The sequence below is a fragment of the Gymnoscopelus microlampas genome, assembly GCF_963454915.1.
Source record: "Gymnoscopelus microlampas genome assembly, chromosome: 2".
Taxonomy (NCBI): domain Eukaryota; kingdom Metazoa; phylum Chordata; class Actinopteri; order Myctophiformes; family Myctophidae; genus Gymnoscopelus; species Gymnoscopelus microlampas.
Genome location: NC_139939.1, coordinates 23948231 through 23970328, shown reverse-complemented (window position 1 = coordinate 23970328; position 22098 = coordinate 23948231). Strand labels below are relative to the sequence as shown.

Here is a 22098-nt window from a genome sequence, read left to right as displayed (position 1 = left end):
TGTCCTGTTCTTTTGTATAGTATCCTGTCCTGTGTGTGCGTCCATTCCACTCTGTTGTTGTCACACAAACATCTTGTAATGTTGCATTTCATTCTGTATTCTGTTTGAAGATCACAGGATCAGCATTAGCAGTTGGAGATGGCACATTTGTTGGACCAATTAGAGAGCACAGTCTTGTCACACAGGCACAGATGGAATTCTGGAGATCTCCTGGGAGCACGACGGGCCATATTTTGGGTTCTAAAAACGTCGCTACTCTCTCATACATTGTGTGCTCATAAAAATGCACAGATGCATACTGTAGAGTGTGCAAAAAAAGAAAAGGTAAAAACACCAGGTGTGCATGTGTGAGGCTATATTCCCCTCAGACCGTTGCGGTAAATAATAATGTGTTCTTAGCCAACTTCCCTGGTTTAAACCATTAAGACCGGGAACGCATCTGTGTCACTTTTTGATTTGAGCTAAAAAGCATTATTTTACACTTTGGCTATTCAAAAATAGCAGATATACAAGCTCATAGCGCGGCACCGAGTGCCGCGCTATGAGCTTGTATATCTGCTATTTTTGAGAAATCGTGAAAATGTGTGCAAATCTTTGAATATATATTGTTTCAAAGCGAACAATTTTAACTCAAATCGTTGCTTCTGGGGGGTCCCTGGCACAACATATTTTGAGATGGGGGTCCGTGGCCAAATACATATAATTTTGGGGGTCCTTGACATGAAAAAGTTTGAGAACCACTGATATAGAAACATACGTTTTTCAGAAAACTGTTGGGATTTGGAAGACTTTAGCTAAGAATCGTCCTCAGGTCTTAATGGTTTAAATGAGGTTATAAGAAAGAAACACACAATGAGCCTTGATGGTTTAACCACCTGACCAGCCTGACACAAAGAGAATAGCCGGTCTACAAGCTCGATGCGGCGCGTTGCAGGAGCTTGTAGATCCGCTATTTCCGCTGGTCAACACCAGCATATACGAGTAGTGCAGTGAGCAGAACAGATAGGCAATGAGAATGTTCACCTGTAACGACACGCCCAGAATAGCGACACAGGGGTTAATGAATGCGATTAAATCTGCACACACACGCACACACGTGTGCACGCGCACACACACACACAGACACATAACCTTACCTGTTGTAGTGTACTGTACTTTGCCGTGTCAAAGTTGGAGGAAGCCCCTGAGAATCACATTTCAATATCAACCCTGCCTCCAAGTCCTGGAGAGAGAGAGAGAGAGAGAGAGAGAGAGAGAGAGAGAGAGAGAGAGAGAGAGAGAGAGAGATGGTGGTTTATTTCAAGTCCCCATCATCATTCATACAGAGTAAAATAAAAACTCTCAGTGTTACTGTAATTTATCTCCGAGAATAATAATACGGGTCCATTTTGTTGCATGGGAACACTCTGGGAGTTACAAATGGATAAAATGAGCACTGAGGAGTTTACTGTGTAGCAGAAACAGATATTGAATGGGGGGTGAGAGACGTGAAGAATAGCCCCATCAATCAGATTGTGAATAGACATAACGAAAGCAACAAAAAAAATGTAAAAGAAAGACATCCGAATCCCTTTTCAGTTATACTGTAATTGCCCGTTTTTAGTATGGGTGCGTGCGTGTACGTGCGCGCCCGCGTGTGTGTGTGCGCGCGTGTGTGTGTGTGTGTGTGTGTGCGCGCGTGCACACATTGTGCGTGCGTGTGTGTTCTGCCTTGTAATGACCTGCTAAGTGTCAGAGAATAACAGTCTATAATGGGCTGTATCTCCACGCTCTCTGGCAGTTTATGGCTGAAGAGCCTCTCTCACGCCATGATAACTGGTTTATATAGGTGACATTTTACAGCCAAATGCCACAGACACTTTTCAGAGAGGACGACTGTTACCTCAGTTAGTAGAATGCAGAGTGGCTGTTACTCACGCTTAGGGTGTCTTTTATACTGCTCTCTGTCTGGGACTTGTCTCCTTTACTCTTATCTCCTTCGTTCCTGCTTTCCCCTTCTTTTCTCTGATACTCAGTGCACTGGTTCTCAACCTTTTCTCGATCCCAACGCCAATTGAAAGTCTTGAAAGTGTTGGCGATTCACCCCGTCTGACCGCTGAACAAGGCAGCCTCGCAGGTTTCTGAAAAACCTATGTTGCTATATACTGTATCAGTGGTGCTCAAACTTTTTCATTTCGAGGACCACCAAAATGATATGTATTTGGGGCCGCCAACCCTCATCTCAAAATATCTTGTTCCAGGGACCCCCAGTAGAAAAGATTTGAGTCACAAACGTTCGCTTTAAAACTAATTTTCACGATTTAAAAAGAAAATAGCAGATCTACAAGCTCATAGCGCGGCACTCGGTGCCGGGCTATGAGCTTGTATATCTGCTATTTTTGAATAGCCAAAGTATTAAATAATGGTTATAGCTAAAAATCTAAAATGACACGGATTGAATGGATTAATGATCAATCAATTGATTGCGTTCCACCTCGGATCAATGGAACTAACGTAATTATACAGTACGTTCTTATTCATTGGTATCACTTCTTAATATTAATGTTATATTATCATTACAATCTTAATGTTTTGCCAATTATTTGGGGGCACATTTGCAATATCCTCACCGGATATTGAGAATCACGGCTCTAACTCCATTTTTTCCTACACTCTCTCTCTCTCTCTCTCTCTCTCTCTCTGACTGTCAGTCTCGCTTCTCTTCTTTAACCCTCACCCCGTTCTCTGCATCTCCTCTTCCACTCATCTTCCTCTCCCTATTCATCCCTCGCTTCCTTTATCCTCCTCTCCTCCTTCTCTCTCTCTCTCCATGGTGAACTTCCCTGTTCCCTCATCTCACCAGGGTCAATCTCAATGCCACTGAGGATTACGGTTGACACGGGTGTGTGCGCGCGTGTGTGTATGTGTGTGTGTGCGTGCGCGCGTGTGTGTGTGCATATTCTGTTGCCAGGATGGCTGGCAGGATGCTGCGCGTCTCTATTTTGGCCTTGGAAATGTTCCTGTTGCGGTGTCTTTGTCTGAGCGCCGCGGAAGGTTAACTGTGTGTTTCACACAGGTTCTCAAAGACGAGGGCATCAACAATCCCTAACACACACACACGCACACAGTTTCCCACACATGCAGACACACGCACATGTATACGCACACATAACACACACAGAGTGCGAGACAGAGCGAGCGGGGGCCCTCTCTGTGGAGCTCTCAGGCAGGGCTGTCCAGTAATTGGGTCTATTAGCCAGTACAGGGGGCCGTGAGCAATATCTCTATGGTCGGGTGGGCACAGACTCCAACAAAAGATAGATACACTGGGTGCGTGTGCGTGTGTGTGTGTGTGTGTGTGTGTGTGTGTGTGTGTGTGTGTGCGTGTGTGTGTGTGTGTGTGTGTGTGTGTGTGTGTGTGTGTGTGTGTGTGTGTGTGTGTGTACGTGTGTGCGTGTGCGTGTGCGTGTGCGTGTGCGTGCGTGCGTGCGTGCGTGCGTGTGCGTGTGTGTGCGTGCGTGTGTGTGTGTGTGTGCGCGCACGCCCCCCAAATGTTCTTATGTGTCTATACGCTACAGTGCAGTAGAAAAGCCAGGGGCACCAGAGCGTTGGTAAGAAATAAGCCGGGTACTAAGCTCCTCACCAATACCGCACCTTCACTCATGTCTCTCTCTCTCTCTCTCTTTCAGGACACGCCATGCATTATTCACACTGAACTGGCCAACGATGGAGGGATCAATGCATCGCGGGATGGACAGAGAGAGAGAGAGCGGAAAGCAGGGGCTTTTTGGATGCAGAAGAGATGGGGGAAGAGAATGGTTTGTATGGGTGGTGGTGGGAGAGGCAGAGAGCGGAATGAGATTTTTCATTAGGACTCATTTGTGTGAATCAAGGATAAGGACAAAGGGAGGTAGGAGGAGAAGATTAAAGATGGAGCTGTTACTAAAAGTGAACACCTCTAGTCTCACCGCCTGGCTCGTCATCAGGCCATACTGCTGCTGCAGTGGTACAACACCCTTACATATTGTTCTCTTTCCACCTGTGTGTGAGATGGCCTGGGGAGTACTTTGATAGCCAGTGATGTTTGTATTGCAAATTTGCAATAGTATGATAGTAAAATCCCGCAAGTTAAAGACCTGGAACGCAACTGTGTCATTTTTTGATTTGAGCTAAAAAAGCATTATTTTAAACTTTGGCTATTCAAAAATAGCAGATATACAAGCTCATAGCGCGGCACCGAGTGCCGCGCTATGAGCTTGTAGATCTGCTATTTTTGAAAAATCGAGAAATTGTGTGCAAATCTTTGAATATATATATATATATTAAAGCGAACATTTGTAGCTCAAATCTTTGCTTCTGGGGGGTCCCTGGAACAACATATTTTGAGATGGGGGTCCGCCGCCAAATACAAATAATTTTGGGGGTCCTTGACATGAAAAGGTTTGAGCACCACTGATATAGAAACATAACGTTTTTCAGAATACTGTTGGGATTTAGAAGACATTTGTAGAATCTTCAGGTCTTAACGGGTTAATTAAAATCCGAGGGTGTACAAGTGTAACCAAATGGACCCCGATACGGTCCATTTGATTACACTTGTACGCTTTTCAGGTTTACAGCTATATAAATTAACACTGAGGATTTACTGTGCAGAAAAAAGGTGGGTCTACTCTAATCAGTAACAAAACCACAAGTCTACAAGCCCCACTATAGCGGCCCCTAGAGACCGTGCCACTCCTTACACCCCACGGGAACAACGTGGTTTTGAACTGACCGACGTTGCTGTCCTTCGAGCCCTGCATTCTCATTAGTGGAGCTAAAAATAAGCAATAAACAAAACAAAAATAAGGAAAAGGGAATTCAAAGAGTGCGTGTGTGTGTTGGGGGGGAATTGTGTAATCCCCGATATTGTCAACAACAGAAAAACCTTTCAAGTGAACTAAAATGAAGTGCCATAATTAAAAGCTACGATGTGCCTTTGAAACAGGGACGAAGTACAGTACACGTTTTAGGGGTGGTACTTGAGGAAAGGCCACACGCGGTTGCCAAACTCAGTGGGGTTCATCCTCAGGGGGAGCACGTAAGCACTGAGTGAGTTTCATTGCAATCCGAACATTTGATGTGAACATATTTGGACATTTTGGGTGGCGCTAGCCTAGAGGAAATGCCAGTGATGGCAAGTGATCAGATATGTTTTGTTTTTCCTTTTTTTTTTCGTACAGTAGCATCAGTGCCAGTGAGCTTACAGATCCACATGAAGGGGGGTAGGCCTATACTCCATGGCAACGGCTGTGGGAGTCAGTAAGACCAGAGGCTGTGTGTGTGGATGCATTCAGAAAAGAATGGACGATATGTTTGGAACAAATAGGGGTGAGAGGTTTAGTAAGAGCGATTCCACTGAGAACAGGGGATGGAGTGAAGAACAGATTGAGAGAGCTTTGGTCGGGGAAATGTTGAAAGGTTAAGGCTTTAAACGGGGGATGGTTTGGGGAGATGACAGAGAGAGAGTGAGAGAGAGAGAGAGAGAGAGAGTTTTGGATGGGGAGTCTGTGAGGGGCTTAGCAGACAGAGAGCGGCGGATAAAGGAGGAGAAGAACGGGTTTTTTTGTGAGACTCTGGCTCGTGATATTATTGGACGAGTGTCAACATCTCTCTGAGATGAACTTGAGAGTATAGCTTTCACGTGATAGATGCTGACCCCTTTTCTTACAGTGAAGCGATGGCGTTTTCAATTAAGAGAGGTGGTGGACGTATTGATGCCCCCATGTCATCCCATTACTCATAAGCCTACGCAACCGGGATGGCTATACAATGGTGCTTTCGTGTACGGGCCCTTTGTAATTGTGCTCTGGGCAATAGATTACAGAGCATTGGACACCAGAAATTGTTTTGACGCCAATTGTTTGAGATTCATTCTGCTTTTTCCCAGTGACTCATTTGTGGAGCCTTCATTTATAGGGTGGGGCACGCACACTAAGTTCATTTTAAAACCACAATTCTCCCCCTGGGCTTGAGACAGATTCAAGCACAAGGAATATGGAGCAATAGTGTATATGGTCTACCCAGGCGTAAAATTAAAGACTCTTGTCTAGGTCCCCCACATAAATCTTACAGTGAGAAAGAGGGGGGAGAGAGAGAGAGAGAGAGAGAGAGAGAGAGAGAGAGAGAGAGAGAGAGAGGGTGAGAGGAGAGAGAGAATGAAAAAGGGGAGGGAGGAGTATTGAAACAAAAAAGTGGATGATTTGTCCAACTATTGTGAAGCGCTGAACTGTACACAACCCGGGGACAATGAGCTGGGACCGTGTGCGCTTCACACACACGGACGGTCCCCCTCTCACACGTGAACACGTGCGTTCACGTGGCCCACATCACTTCAAGCATAAAAACAGTTTACAGTAATTGCCAGACTAGGCTTTAACCCATTAAGACCGGGAACGCATCTGTGTCATTTTTTAGATTGCTTTGGGCTATTCAAAAATAGCAGATATACAAGCTCATAGCGCGGCACCGAGTGCCGCGCTATGAGCTTGTAGATCTGCTATTTTTTTTAAATCGTGAAAATGTGTTTTTTGGAAAAAACGTATGTTGCTATAGTCAGTGGTTCTCAAACTTTTTGCATGTCAAGGACCCCCAAAATGATATGAATTTGGCCGTGGACCCCCATCTAAAGATATGTTGTTCCAGACCAGGGACCCCCAGAAGCAAAGATTTGAGTTAAAAAATTCGCTTTAACATATATATATTTTCAAAGATTTTCACGATTTTTCAAAAATAGCAGAACAAGCTCATAGAGATAGATGGTTAAAGTGGTTACACAGATGCGTTCCCGGTCTTAATGGGTTAACACAAAGATGGGGTTATGGATACGCAGTATAATTCATCAAAGTCTCGCTTTCCTACACCCTTTTCTCTACACGCCGTGCTATACGGGGTCCCGGTCCAATTTGCGCTCGCTCTCTCACCTTGACGTGTGTGATGGATGCCGTCTCATCTATCACACGTACGCTGGTCTTAGAGCGAGCCAATCAGAGCGTTCAGAACAAACGTCACCGCGGCGCGCGGGGTACACACAGACCATTTCTCACACAGTTAGAGAACAGACACTTGGTCCGTGTAAGTGATTACTACAGGCCTATAGGCCGTAGTGACACTCATCCCTCATGCTACGATACGGTATGACACTGTCACGCAGCTTCGCAAACCTGCATGGATAGTGGCGGGATTTTATTGGAAAAACTGATGCATGACAATACATGTAATAATGCATGTGATGGTCTTTATCGCGTTTTTCGGCCCAACCAACTGCCTGCAAATAGATTCAGGTCTCCAAGAATAGACAACTACCAATCTCCCCGAGAGGAATCAACCTTTTGGTCAACAGCTTCTGTATTTCCAATATATTTCGCTTTTTTTCCCAGCTGCACCACTTAATCACAGCAAATCAAAATGATTTCCATAATAGCCAATCTACAAGTTCACAACGTGTCGCAGCGTGAAGCATTGTGAGCTTGTAGATCTACTATTTTGGAAGGTCAGGGTTAGTGTAATGTTTTAGAGTGCCAACCTGTAGTTACTGATTGCAGAGACATTTTTGTCAAAAACGTGCATTCAACGTGCACATTTTTAAGCTTGTCTTAAAACAGTTGGGATGACGATTCCTAACCTGTGGGCCAGGGCAGTGAGGATATTGCAAGTGGGCCCCCAAATAATTGCCAAAACACTAACAACATTAATATAAACCGATATGCGAACTTAAATACTACATTATATATATATAGTACAATGATCTGAGCCGAAACGCAATCGATTGAATGAAAAATAAACATGCTCAGAAAATGAGGGTGGTCAGATTCGCACTTTTAAGATTTTCAAGTGGGCCAGAAAATGGTCTGGTCTAAGGGCAATAATCCAGACTCAAATATAAAGTTGTTTGGGATGTTATGTACCTTGTAATACCACCTGGAATGGCAAAGCATGTTGATGTGTCATGTTTGTGTTTTAATCTTACAATGTTCTAAGTAGAGTAATCCTCCACCTGAAAACTCTGCACCAAAACATCCCTATGCTCGCTTCCACATTTACTTTCACAACACCTATACTGAATAGCATGGCGTGCATGGTACTCTATACCATTACAAACCCAAATACTACGCCGTTTGATGGGAGGGGGGGGGGGATAACAGGAAATACAATTGGCAGGAGGACGCTTGATACGTCTGGCGCAACTAATCAACTCCAGAAGCATGGGGCGGGAAAAAAAAGAAACAGTTCAAATGATGTGAGGCCAAAATGATCAAATCATTGATCTTCACATCTGGCAGTATCTTTGTTTCATAGAGAGAGAGAGAGAGAGAGAGAGCATGCAGTCATGTTCAGCCTTTTTTCAGCCTACCATGCTGCGTCAATGTGCTTTTGAATCAATACTCCCTGATGCATAGTATCACTCCAAGAGTCCTGAAATGAAAACACCATTCCAGATCAATCAAGATCACAGCTGTGCAATTGAACAGGCACGATAAATTAGATTATATCTGAGGTTTTTTTTTTTTCCTCATTTGCGATCAAATGACCGGCCATATCAAAGCATTTAGTACAGGATCTTTCAGCTTGGTTTATGCTGAAAGAAGCCAGATGGACAGATAGTGGAAGATGTATGTAATGCAGTTAAAGTAAAAGCCCAGTAAGCAGGAAATTTAAGAGGAGGCCTGGGATGATACTATTACACCAGACGCTGATTGTGGACAATGTGCTGAAGAAGGGAAAGATATGGAAAGTCTCAACAGATGCAGTGCTTGACATAAAAGGGCTTGCATGTAAACATGCAAATGGAGCATGGAGGGCACACGTTTTCCTTTTGGCATTAGCAATCTGTCGTACTTTTAAAGTGCCATCCATTCATAAAGTAAAATAAGATCTTACTGTTATTCCTTAACCCATTAGGACCTGGAACGCATCTGTGTCACTTTTTGATTTGAGTTAAAAAGCATTATTTTACACTTTGGCTATTCAAAAATAGCAGATATACAAGCTCATAGCGCGGCACCGAGTGCCGCGCTACGAGCTTGTAGATCTGCTATTTTTGAAAAATCGTGAAAATGTGTGCAAATCTTTGAATACATATTGCTTTAAAGCCTACATTTTAACTTAAATCTTTACTTCTGGGGGTCCCTGGAACAAAATATTTTGAGATGGGGTCGGCGGCCAAATACATCATTTTGGGGGTCCTTGACATGAAAACGTTTGAGAACCACTGATATAGAAACATACGTTTTTTCAGAACACTGTTGGGATTTAGACGACATTTGTAGAATCGGCTTCAGGTCTTAATGGGTTAAGTCCAACTCCAATCGAAATATAAACTAACTGTAATAAATAATACTGCTAGAATTAAACCAGAATTCCCCTAGGCCTTTTCCATTGTGTTACTCCCCTTGTTATTGAGGTCAAGCGGCATAGTTCTATATTTACGACATTGAATCAATCCCATAAACAATATTGCATCTTTAGGAGGCTGCACTGGTTTTCTCTCCATTGATAAGAAACGCTGTGCTGTGGCACTGAGAGATTTACGCCCGGAGCCCTGCAATGACCTCATTGTTCATCGTCCCATAATTCAAATCTGCTCCACTGTGTTGCATCACATTGTGTATGACTCATTTCCCAGCGCCCCGCTCTCTAAACAAGTGAGAGAGCTATAGTCAACCACACAAACACAAAACCAAACATTAAAAATGATCCCATCAATACTGAGGTCTCAAGGCTGGAGAGTCCCTTATCGTCGCGGTTGTACGGAAACCTTGTATGTCCAAAACAGTTACTTTTCCGGACATGGGAAGAATTACCTGTGTTCCAATGGACCCAATAGTAAGTAATAACCAATTAAGACCTGACAGTTTTCTGAAAAAAACGCATGTTGGTACAGTGCCGTGTTCAAAACCTTTTCATATCAAGGACCCCCAAAATGATATGTATTTGGCTGTGCTCAAAATATTTTGTTAAAAATGTTCGCTTTAAAAATATATATATTCAAAGATCTGCACCAATTTTCGCAATTTTTCTAAAAATAGCAGATCTACAAGCTCATAGCTCGGCACTCGGTGCCGCGCTATGAGCTTGTAGATCTGCTATTTTTGAATAGCCAAAGAAATCTAAAATGACGCAGATGCGTTCCGGGTCTTAATGGGATAAATAATAAGCTCTCGTTAATACTTTTCATCTATAAAATATGTGTAAAATCCAACAGAACTGTCACATCACAACACGTTGTTGTTGCTTGTAGAGCCGGTTATTTTCACTACTTTTTGCATGACCCTTTCAAACGACGAAAAAAAAGGAAAAAAAGGAGATACGAGGTTTCTGCCCGGCACAGCGACAACATGCATGTGTGCCCACACACACCCCGCTCCACACACACACACTAACACAACGTTTAAATTGAGTGTAGTGCCGAGTGACAGACGGGAGGAGGGGGGGGTGCTATTGTAAATGATTTCCTGCAAAGACCAAAATAATCGGCAGACCTTTGAGTGAGCTCTTCACAATCACCCTGGCCTTGTACACTGATTCTCTATTCACTTCCCTAATGAGACTGTGTCTGTCTGTGTGTCACTGAAAGTGCAGCTGCAGGCGTGTGTGTGTGTGTGTGTGTGTGTGTGTGTGTGTGTGTGTGTGTGTGTGTGTGTGTGTGTGTGTGTGTGTGTGTGTGTGTGTGTGTGTGTGTGTGTGTGTGTGTCTCTCCATGTGACCCTGTTATGTGTGTATATGCGCATAGTATGTATCCATGTGTTTATGTGTGAGATGGTAATTGACGTGTAGTATATAGCTGTCTACTCAGTGTGTTTGTGCGTGAGCGTGTGCGTGTGTGTGTGTGTGTGTGTGTGTGTGTGTTTGTGTGTACCGAGTGGTTATGGCTTTGAGTGGAGCATAGGAAGGTGAAGGGCACTGAGGAGAAGTAGGGAGAAGAGCTGTGTTGATTAGAAGGAGGCGCTCCTCTTCTACTCTGGCTCCGGATAACAACTTGTGATCATCATGATTTTTCAAAGAAAACTGCTCAGGCTACGCCACTTAAGTTTAGCACTCGTGATAGGCCGACCAATTTTAATTTAAACAAAAATATATTGGTTTTAATGAGCAGTTGAGCTTCTGCAATGTGGAACGTGTGCCTCTGTTTGTGTGGAATAAATAAGTCTAACATAAAACATTCAAAGTAACGATTTATGTTTCTTCTTTTCTATTCCATAGCTCACCATTTAGGTAGAAACATAAGTGCAGGAGAAAATAATGATATCGGATGGAGTCATTAAAGTTAAAGTGAGAAATGTAATGATGTATCTATCGATGGTCTTGTTATAAACCTTATTATACCCCTTAACTTTGAAGGAACGACCTAGGTCTGATATGGCTTGGCGAACAGGTCAACACGACGGGTTACTTGATGTAGTTTCGATCAAGGAACTTAATTGGTTACGATAGGAGGCTCACTAATGAGGCAGAAAAGGTGCTTAAGACAAAGCCGAGCTAACGTTACATGGTAAACAACTCCCCATGTTGAAACAAAGGAAGCCAAACATTATGAAAACGGAGGTCCAGCACCAGCAGGCTGATATCCTTGTCAAACGACCTTACCAGTCTAAACACATATCATTGTCTACTCACAACTTTGGCCATGTACATAAACATAGACCATTTGGCTGTTAATTGGCTTAAGTTTTATGTTGCGGTTGTCTAAAGTAATTAAAACACCTGTCCAAAATGGCTTGGTTAATACAGTACATACGTTATGAAGGTTTGAATTTAATTTTTGTAACTCAATCTTTTCTCCAGGGACTATAGCTACAGTAACGTAACTTTGACCAAACAAATAACAGCGTGTGTGTGTGTGTGTGTGTTGGATTACCTATCAGAAGCAAGACCTGTACGTTGATTTTCATACTGCTCTACTCAAATGAATGGAAAACATTGGCTTCCTCTACAGGCCCATTCATGCTCGACCTCGACGTGAGACTAAACAAACCATGGCATCAGTAATGTCAAGTCTATTCGATGTGTCATAGTCAATAGATGAACCTGCCTGACCACTAGCACGGCTCATTAACCCATTTAGTCCTGAGGCCCATTTTGAAAACAGACGCTGTCCCGGGCTGAAAGCTAAAAAGATGTATTACATCAGGTCTAAATTTAAGGGTGAATTGCTCAAAATTGTGTTAAATAATTGATTCACACCTGTTCTTTGAGAGACGTGACATTTTTCATTAGAGCAGTCAATTATAACCTCAGAAATGTTACCTTAATCAGGAGCCAAGTGTCAACAGATGCTACTGTAGGTTTGCCCTCTAGTTTAAAACCAGTAATAGAACAATGTCTAACACTGCTGCTGGGTACAAGTGGTTGTACAGTAGCTCTAATAAAGAAGGATCATCAGCCAAATTCAGTGGCATCACACATTCCATAAAGACACAGATTGACCCTCCTCATAATCTCCAGTGTACAGTAAACAATCTTTAAGAAGTGTTACTTAAAACGACATTGAAACCTAACTACGCTATTCAGCAGTAGCGCGCACGGCAGTACATTGTCACAGATTTTATTTCAGCACAAAATGATGAAGATAGGCATTATGAAGGTGAGTTAACTACGTGAAAAAGGAGTACGGGGGGTAAAATATTGCACCAAAGCCTGACTAATCAAAGAAGTGATTTAACATATCACATTGGTTTTGCAGGTCTCAGCTGAAAGGCCGGGCTCATAAAGCCTTGAGGTCTAGACACTAGCCATGATCCTGGCCCCTAGCTGCCACCTTTGCTCTTTGGCCTGTAGACTTTGGAACGACCACCAGGGTGTGTGACAAAGCAGAGCAAATGCAACAACATTCACACATGGTGAAAACAGGTATCACTTTGACATCCTTGCAGGGTTGAACATCCTTAGCCCATTTAACCCATTAAGACCGGGAACGCATCTGTGTCATTTTTAGATTTCTTTGGCTATTCAAAAATAGCAGATATACAAGCTCATAGCGCGGCACCGAGTGCCGCACTATGAGCTTGTAGATCTGCTATTTTTGAAATATCGTGACAATTCGTGGCAAAATCTTGGATTATATTTGTTTTAAAGTGGACATTTGTGAAATATTTAGTTCCAGGAACCCCCCCAGAAGCAAAGTTTTGAGTTATAAATGTCCGCCAAAAAAAAAGGGAAAAAATCAAATATTTGATGATTTTTCAAAAATAGCCAAAGAAATCTAAAAATGATCAACAGTTGTCCATCCAGCACAAAAATACAGACAAATAATAGTAGGTTAGAACAGAATCCCTTCTAACGATTCTAGACCGAATAAGACATCTTACTTTTTGGAGATCTCCTCTAGCCAAGGCCAAAGGAGACCTGATGTCAGAGTATGCCCAGCGATCTGACAGCCTGTCATCTAGAGCCAGGCTTTCCCCCTTCTCCAAGCACATTTCTAATCAGGGTAGCAAAGTAACTCCAAAAGGCCTCATCTCATGGACAGGCCCTGTAATAGTGCTGAATGATATCAGGAGCGATTTTCACACGTTAAGGGAGGTGAATTGAGCTGATAGCTCCAGACGACAGCAGAAAATGTGAAGAGCCACTGTTATTCTTTGAGGGAACGAAAGGGTAGGGGCGGGTGGGTGGTTTGGAGGAAAGAGAGATGTCTTAACACATGACCGGGTGCTTTAGGTGGATGACGACGCTAGCCAGGGACCCTGGCCAGGCCTCATTATTTCAGTTCCAGGGGAAAGAGGCGGGAATGGCTTTTGAATTAAGCTGCATTTTGAACTCAATGTGGGACTGAGTTAGGGCTGAACGCTGAACAATTAATTGGAAATATGATCTGGTCAAGTCCAAATTGCTGAAGATGCAATTTTTTTGCTAAAGGTAAAATGTGTGACAAAACCCTGTTCTAAATGAAGTACAGTAGTGTTGCAGAGATGCCCTGGCCTACACATCTTGCTCTCCAGAATGTCCAGGAAAAAAAAATAAACGGTTCCCTAACAGATGTAAAGAATGAAAACTGTGATGCAAAAATTATCATTCACACTAATGGTGAATCACACTGCAATCAAAATGTCTGTAAAAAATAATCACAGCATAATTTTCTTTGCCATATCATGCTCCCCTAGACTGAGGACACGAATGTGACCAGCCACATTCATTGCTATATTTTAAGTCAAAAGTAATTTGGGTGACAGTGAGATGCTGTATACATGTTATACTGCCCTAGTACAATAACAATCAATAGTTCACCAATATCGGTAGTAACGCAAGAAGTGCGGTGCCACCATTGCCTTTGGTAAAATAGGCTTTAAGGAATTATGTACCAGGCCTCGTTTTATTTATAGATTGGCAGAATCTGCTTTGTTTGTGTATGTTTATGTGCTAAAGAAAACTTTTGCCATCAATTAGAGTGAATGGAATTCCAACTTCTGGTTTCTCGCTCACAGAGCAGAACCAAAGATGGATGATAAACACTATTTGGACTTACAGTATATCATGGCCAGGGAGCTACTGTATACAACCCATGGTTCTACCAAAGTTCAACATCGCTTTAAGCTGCGTGACAACACTGATTTATTTTTTCACTGTCAATGGCCATCAACATTAATTCATTTCATTTTTCATGGCTCTCCAAAAGGCTTTTCATATTAGTGTACCTTGCTAGTTCACTACAAATTAATTAATCACCATACTGGAACCCAGGCTATTCACCTCTTGTTAAGATTAAACTGTGTAAATCAGCTCTTAAAGGTTCCATGCAGATGGAGTGAACTCTACAAGATGGATTTAGAGTTTTTTTTAGACTAATCACTCATGCAGCCCGGTTCAGTGGAGTCAGCGGTGATTTTTACATGTTTGTATTAAAAGCCAATTCAATCAATGATACAAATGTAAACAAATGAGCAGCGCCACTATTAATTAAACAAGACAGGGGTCTAATAAACGGTGTGGTTGCCAAGTGGATCTTGGACTTCACGTGGCCAGTCTATTACCTCAGTTATCTATGACACATCAAACTCTGTAACAAAGCCTGTGAATATAATTAAAAAAAAAACATTTGCATTCAAATGAAATTACTGCTTGTTTGGAATATTATTAAAATAACAAAAAATTACAAAAAATAACAATAGTAATATCAGTGAGTTAAATAGTACTATAATACTGAGGTGTTTGTATGCGTGTGCGTGTGTGCGTGCGTGCGTGCGTGCGTGTACAATTACAAAGTGTTGGGTGCCTGTGTGGGTGGGGGGGGGGGGGTAATGCATGTGTCTGTATTTGTGATGGACACTTTTTTGTGTTTTTATTTTTCTTCATCTTTAGGGGTTTTCTGTCACTTTGAAGTGAAGATAACGCCATATTCATCTCTGTTATTGAGACAGCTCAGCTGAATGACACTATTCGTTATGTTCCATTTGCTGAGACTGTCAGCTCACAAAGCAGGGTGGCTTTGATCACTGGGTTATAGTGTTGTTGGAGCCATAAACACATAATTGTAAAAATGCAGTAGCCTACTATGAGCGTTTGACTCTAGGTAAGACAGACCAATCCAAATTAGCCTTAACATTCCGATTCATATGTTGTACCTCCCAAATAATAGTCAGGTCTCTATTGTTTCATCACAACAAGTGAGATTATTTGGTGGCCTTATTCAAGAAAGACAGATAGACCTACAGTCAGCAGAATGCGTGATTGCTGCTGTCGCGTCTTTATGGCCTCAGGTGTGGGTCTGTATGGGTGTTGTTGTTATTGAATGTGACCCAGGATGATCTTTGACACACCTAATACTCAATATTTCAGAATAAGTGCCGTCTCTTTCCATGGGGGAAGATTGCCAAATCAAGAAGAACTGTATGTACGGTACATCCAAAACAAAACCAAATATAGTGCAGAGCTTGGATAAAAAAATGTCTTTGTAAAAATGCTGGAAATGGTAGGCTAATTGAAATCAAAACATATACTGCCAAAGAAAGTATTTTTTTACCATCCAGTATGTGCTTTAAATGACATTTGTCATTTATCTACATCTCCGAGGGGAACTGATACTTTAACAGATGCTGCCAAAAATGGCAGTCTAGTACAATTTCTAAGTGAAACTTTTGGCAGACTGTCAGGGGTAGGCATATGGGAAACTGGCCATATTTAACATCTTCCCACATGCTCTGTGGAGCTTACACTTTTATAGCAACGGCACTGGCAGATGAGTTAACATATTGTCAACCTCACCTGGTCTCAAGCTACCTCATCTTATCTCAACCATAGGCCTATAACAATATAACAATAATATTATTCTGTGATAGGCTATTTAATGTGCAGAGACAATTGCCACAGTGGTCCAAACAGCATAATAGTCCATATAGCATTGAGTGGCCATTATAAAGGCAACAACGGCTCCACAATTATCTATGAGACAGACAAATCACTTATGAGTAATCCTCATATTGCTCACCAGCAGTATTATGCTATGGAGGCACCAAATCTTAAAGGAGTAGTTCGCCCAAAAAAGTACTTATTTTCTATCAATTACAAACCCCATGAAGCCTTGAATTCATGGAGATTTTTTTGCATTCCTGAGCCAATAATTTGATGTCTAGTAGGAGACTTTTTGACACTTTGAGTTTCCTACTGAGTCTCCTGACCGGTGACGAGGTCATCAAATTATTGTCTCAGGAGTGCAACAAAAACAAAAAAATCTCCATGAAGCTTCATGAGGTGTGTAATTGATAGAAAATAAGTACTTTCTGGGGTGAACTACTCCTTTAATTATGTCATTGCACCCCCCCCCTCCCCAAACAAAGGCCTGATCAAAGACGGTTCACCTCTATAACCCAGCTGTAATAGCTACATTGTATTGGGTTTTTCTTTTCATTTCGGGTCAATATCAAGAGATTGTGTTCCCTGATAGTTGTTGTATGTTTCTCTCACACTAGCCTCTTCCATTCAAGGTCATTTGTAACCCAGGATGGCTGTCCTGTAAATAAAAAGAAGATAGATTTTACTCATCCGCATGATTGACGTATCCTGGAACGCACTGACTGGCCTGCTAGACGTGCACGGTGCGCACACAGCCTTTTCTTATACGGGGTGGCTGTAGCTGTTTAGACAGACAGTGGGGTTCGACACAATACAAGAACGCTCGCCCCAAAACACGCTCAAGCCGGGGCAAATCCGGCGACATCGGAACGGTCGCCACCACGTAACCTCAGTGAACTATGCCTAAAACGGTGCCAAAACCTAACCTTATTCCTAATCGTAACCTCAGTCAAACTATGCCTAACCCTAAACGTATTTCTAACCTTATCCTCAGCAAAACAAATACAATAATACACAAGAACCACTGGGGGGGCGAGCGGTCCGCGGGGGAAAAAATGGGGGCGAGCGTGTTTTGGGGCGAGACTTCCGATTACCGTTCGACAACACGTTGATCAGGCAGGCTGCGGTTGACAAACCAACATGTTATAAACCGCATTCCATCATTCGCCTAAACGTATTGTCCAACCAATGACAGTCTCTTAAAATAGCAAACACTTGGATATCATATAAACCATGGACCATGGGTGATGCTGCAGTGATGCTGATGAAGGTTGTGTGGTTATGGTAGGCTAATATTACAACACACAGTAGGGCTATAGTTCACCTTGCCTGGGGATATAAAAGAGCCCATAATGCCATCACACTGACTGTTTGCCAGGCAGGGAGGGAGTAGGCGTTTTATTCTCTCTACTTCTTTGCCTAACCGACACCTCACACAGCGAGCGACGCCCATCCAGTCCGCCTTAAGTCACTGGAACATCCTCCGTTACTGTAGCCTGGAACTGGAACCATGCCTTTAATAACCATCTCATTTAAAACGGCAAAATTTCCGCCCCTAAATTATAATCATCTCAGAGCAAATTCTCATGGGCATCCGTGGGAACCTAACGCTATAGTGCTGCTGCCCCATACCAACACACGCACACGCGCGCACGCACGCACGCACACACACACACACACACACACACACACACACACACACACACACACACACACACACACACACACACACACGCACGCACACACACACACACGCACAGCAAGTCGGTGGAGGTTATCCGATATTGATAAATGACGCCAATAGATCCCTTTAGTGATAGAAAGGAAAAACAGAATTGATTCTTACCACAAATCACAGCAACAGTCGCATACACATCCAGTGCAGTGGGTCGTGAATAGCCTTCTTATGGTCTTATACAGTCCACACAGTACACAGATATTGGATAAGATAAGTCCCAATCAAATGAATGATGCACTGGATTGCTTTTTCCAATCAATCAAGACGTTCGACTCGAAGTTGGTAATAATTAGGGCTATTATTATTAATCTTCGTGCTGTGGAAAAAATCTGCACAAGCAACCAACCGCCACAGAACGCGCGCGTCGGAATAAAGCTAATGGTAAAACCAATCGCTGCGTGCTTAGTATCCTGATCACTGCTCACACAGCGGCAAGAGAGAGAGGTCCGAATACACCAGGTCCAATAGAGAGGCGTCTCTCTCTCTCTCTCTCTCTCTCTCTCGCGCTCTATCTCTCTCTCGCTCTCTCTCGCTCGCTCTATCGCTCCCTCTCTCTCTCTCTCTCTCTCTCTCTCTCTCTCTCTCTCTCTCTCTCTCTCTCTCTCTCTCGCTCTCTGAGTCTCTCCCTCGCTCTCTTTCTACTGTCAGTGTCCCCACTGACTCTCTAAAATCCACGCACGGTGCAGAGAGGATCACGCTGGACAGTGGACCTGCTTTCGCCGGAGTGACGGGTCAGAGATGGCAAAGCAATTCAGAGGTGGTGCTGGTGGATGCAGGCTGAGGCGGGCTGCAGGCTGGCTGATGATTCCTGCCTCAGGATGCAGAGGGAACGGGAGAGAGAGGGAGGGAGGATTCGGTGGAAAACAAGGAACTGGATCTTTTCCTAAATCTGTGGACTAGGGCTCCATCTGCCGTATATGGATCGAAATCAAATAGGGAAATATAGCCTATGGCACACAGACCGAGCCTGTTACTACTCCAAGGCAAGCCACTCTCAAGGCTATATGTGGGCGGATACAGGATAGGTGGTCACTAAAATTGGCTATTTTGTCCAAAATGTGAAAAAAAGAGAAAAAGTGTCTTAATTAAGTAATGTAAAGTAGGCTATACATGATGTAAACATGCACGGTACACCATTACCAGACTTCATTTTATCCTTCAACTTCTTGTGTATGGCCCAAAATGACTGGATACATAGGTTTTGTAGCAATTTGCCAGAGCAATTGTAGAAATATTAGACCTTACAGTAATTGTCGAATGTTTAAGCATGTTCTAATCTCCTATACTATACTTTACTTTACTTACCATTTTTCAAATATAGGCCTATAATTTTGGGGCAAATTTGACAATTTTACATCGAGGTGCCCAGATGTCCCTAGTGCCGAATACCTATCCTGTTACCATGTGGGCTATTACAAAATAGGACATTAGGCAATAGGCAAACAAAACCGGATGATTGACTATTAGCCTAACATGTTTCAAATCTACAATAAGCATGCCTTTTTGACATACATTTGAAAACGGAGATATTGGGATTCAATGAGCAGCAGGTGCAAGTGATAGCCTCTCCCCTTGTGTCTCAAGAGCAGAGAGAGGGGGGGGAGAGAGAGTGTGAGAGAGAGAGAGACAAGAGGGGGAAAGGGAGAGAGAGAGAGAGAGAGAGAGAGAGAGAGAGAGAGAGAGAGAGAGAGAGAGAAAGGGAGACGGACAGAGAGAAATATAAACAACAGAGAGAGAGGGGAGAGAGAGAGAGAGAGAGATTAGAGGGAAACAGAGAGAGTGGCGAAAGGGGGGAGAGAGAGAGAGAGAGAGAGAGAGAGAGAGAGAGAGAGAGAGAGAGAGAGAGAGAGAGAGATTAGAGGGAAACAGAGAGAGTGGCGAAAGGGGAGAGGGAGAGAGAGACATGCGCAATGCCTCGGCTCAGGCTGGCGATGGATAATGTAATAGTGTAAAATTATCGCTCAGCTTGTTTCTTTACATGTTGAGATCTTTAAAGCTTTTTGTTAGACTCCCCAGGGAACTGGCTTGATGTTCGGTGTGTAAATGTATCCATTAGACTTACTGTTCACTGTTGCTGCATGTTGGCGATAGATGATCCATGGAGATCAGCGGAGACCTGTTGAAGTGAAGGTGAGATAGGCTTATTAGAGGCTTTAACAAACCATTTCATGTTGGCGTATAGGCTGTAGCCCCTTTAGTCTAATGCAATGGTTCTCAAACCTTAACGTTTCAAGTTCTCCCCTTAACTCTGACAGTATTATTATAGCAGTGTTATATCCTCGATTTAAATGCCAGTCGGTGTTGATTAGGCTAGCTAGCCTACTACTTTTAGTTTATTACTAAACTGCAATAAGTTGCCGTTTCAGCAGACAATTACTAGGCTACAGGCCACTCTGAAATGGGCATACATATTTAGGCCTATACTGGCTTATTACCCCTGTTTCTTTAATCAATAAATGGGCACTAATTACATTTTCGATTAGTCGTTTTCATTTTATAGCCAATCATTTGGCAAATCAAATCAGCCGTTGCTCTTCTATGCCAGGGGTCTTCAATAGGGGGTCCTCAGAGTTACTAGGGAGAGGCGTTGTGAGCTTGTAGATCTGCTATTTTTGGCAAAGAGGTTTTATGTGTAGAGGGGGAAAAGAGCAGACCAAGTGAATACAAAAAAATCTGAAACACAATTTTATACAATATAGAGGGGGTCCCTGCTTCATCTCTCTCTCAGCTAGGGGGTCCTTGGCCTGAACACGTTGAAGACCCCTGTTCTATGCTGTGCCTGTGACTCAGGTTGCTCCAGTCCACATGGTCACTCACTGCTTTAAATCCGTTCGGAGGATATTTAAACCTACCTCTAAGAGCATTAGCTGTCTTCCAAGGCGCTTGAAAACAAACATGGTCGGTTGCTGCATGGGCCCTATAAGTACAGTTTTGTGAATAAAAAATACATGGCACTCAGTTTAAACATTTGCCCTCCGATAAGCCGAATAGAAATATGCTCTCGAGCTTTTTGGTATTTTGTCCTTTTGACAGATATGTACAACTATATACAGTCTAACCTCGCATCAGCAGTCTTTCCACCTCGGAGGAAAGCCTGGTATTCGTCATTAAATGGCCCGTGTGATCCGGTCAAAAAAAGAAAGAGAAAATAAATAGCTTTCGGCTTCCGGTTGTTGCTGCTTCCGGTTTTGCGGAGCCGCTTTGTTTTGGTTCCCCAATTTAAGTGCTGAATCGATTACAAAGGTAGACTAGTCTAAATAGTCTCCGGAAAGTACACTTACATTTATATTTATTTTGCATTTTAAAAATAAGCTAAACCACGCTGCATCAAGGATTTTATTAGCTAGGCCCTAAAATGACAATGCCCCTTGATCGCGGCCGGGGTTATTTGGGGGTGAGGCCTAGGGTTGCTTCCGCTCACGACCGAATCACCCGAAAAAGGTATTGATCCCCGGCTATATACAGTCCATGAAAACATCTATCAATCAGTCTGTCAGTCAGTCAGTCAGTCAGTCAGTCAGTCAGTCAGTCAGTCAGTCAGTCAGTCAGCCAATCAATCAATCAATCAATCAATCAATCAATCAATCAATCAATCAATCAATCAATCAATCAATCAATCAATCAATCAATCAATCAGTCAGTCAGTCAGTCAGTCAGTCAGTCAGTCAGTCAGCCAGCCAATCAATCAATCAATCAGTCAGTCAGTCAGTCAGTCAGTCCAGTCAGTCAGTCAGTCAGTCAGTCAGTCAGTCAGTCAGTCAATCAATCAATCAATCAATCAATCAATCAATCACAAGATGAGAAGACACACTGAGACAGTATAGCAGAAAGCTAGTGGTTACCATCTGTGATGATTCCTATTTAACCATCAATTATTGATGATGGTGGTGGGGAATTTGACTTGGTGTTCTAATATTCTTAATGCTTGTTATGTTGTCAGTTAAATAACTATGAATTTAAGTCCAAATTAATGAATGGATTTTTTTGTAATTATTCTAATGCTGTAGGTCTCAAATACAGAGGGTGAACAAGAACAACGATTCACGAGGGTCAAG

General features: G+C 42.8%; 1 protein-coding gene across 1 annotated transcript in view; it reads right to left on the bottom strand.

The window, feature by feature from the left end:
* LOC311054481 (adhesion G protein-coupled receptor L3-like) overlaps positions 1-18480 on the bottom strand; it is a 113255-nt gene extending 94775 nt beyond the window's left edge. The window contains exons 1-2 of the mRNA XM_084070486.1: positions 18152-18480; positions 1137-1222 (exon numbers count right to left, since the gene is read on the bottom strand). The gene's annotated coding sequence lies outside the window, so the exon portion shown is untranslated. The remainder of the gene's footprint in view (positions 1-1136; positions 1223-18151) is intronic.
* Between the last annotated feature and the right edge of the window lie 3618 nt (positions 18481-22098).